This window comes from Mus caroli, unplaced genomic scaffold (genome assembly GCF_978045245.1).
Source record: "Mus caroli unplaced genomic scaffold, Mus_caroli_1 scaffold_6, whole genome shotgun sequence".
Lineage (NCBI taxonomy): Eukaryota > Metazoa > Chordata > Mammalia > Rodentia > Muridae > Mus > Mus caroli.
In genome coordinates, this window is record NW_028227261.1 from 128123839 (window position 1) to 128124949 (window position 1111).

The 1111-nt window shown below is 44.7% G+C and overlaps 1 pseudogene; it reads left to right on the forward strand.

Moving 5' to 3' along the window:
- Positions 1-286: 286 nt before the first annotated feature.
- LOC110293530 (guanine nucleotide-binding protein G(I)/G(S)/G(O) subunit gamma-2 pseudogene) lies at positions 287-501 on the forward strand (annotated as a pseudogene).
- Positions 502-1111: the final 610 nt, after the last annotated feature.

The following is a 1111-nucleotide window of genomic DNA, read 5'->3' on the forward strand; positions in this document are numbered from 1 at the left end:
AAACTAAAATGATCAGGTTAGCCTAACTGTTCACATTAAATAAGGAAGTCCATCTTTACAGAGAAAGAGTACAACTTGTAGTATAATTTTGAATAAACAAAGAATGCAAAATACTAATGCCCAATGCCCATTAGACATTAAAATGTTATGTGTTCACCACCCATCTGCTCCGCCAGGGGAAGCTGCTCTCTAACCAAGCCTCTGGATCCAAGCAAGTCAAATCTGCCAGCGAGCGTCAGGCCTTGAACAATGACCAGAGTGTCTGAAGACCCCATCCAACTCTCCAATGGCCAGAGACAATACCGCCAGCATAGCACAAGCCAGGAAGCTGATAGAGCTGCTGAAGATGGAAACCAACATCGACAGGATAAAGGTGTCCAAGGCAGCTGCTGACTTGACGGCCTACTGCGAGACACATGCCAAGGAAGACCCCTGCTGACCCCAGTCCCGGCCTCAAAAAACCCCTTTCAGGAGAAAAACTCCTTCTGCGCGATCCTTTAAGTCTCTAAGAGGAGGCTGAAGAGTGTCGGGGCTCCCAGGACATACATGTAGAGTTCCTAGCAAAGTGGGCGCCTTTCTCGTCCACAGTGTTGAAAGACAGGAAGGAGAACCATCCTGGACACTCCGGGCTGTGCATGTTTAAAGAACTGTTACCTTATGAGAATGAAAGCTGATTCGGTGTCCCAACTTTTGAGATCCGACCCTGCAGACCGGCCTTGAGAAGGGGAATGTATAAAAAACGAGACTGGTGTCTCTTCTTTTCGGCTGTCCCTCTAAGACCTTACATTTCTGCTTCATATTTATAAACAAAATAAACATTAAAGCCGAGGTTCTGAGCTGAAAAAAAAAAGTTATGTCTTAATTAGGGCTCATTTAAAATGGTATTACTATTGTATTCAAGACAAAGAAATTAAGAGCAAATCAAAAAAATGAAGAACCTAAGGCGACTTTTTTAGATGAAGGTAGACAGATCTATGCTGACTCCGGTTCACTTCTGCACAGGAGAATCCAGGCGCAATAGTCTACCTGCTGGACTAGAAGGAATAGAGTTTAGCCATGGGCAGAGGCTTCCAGATTCTTGGTCAGTGTTAAGCGAGGAGAGAAACAACCT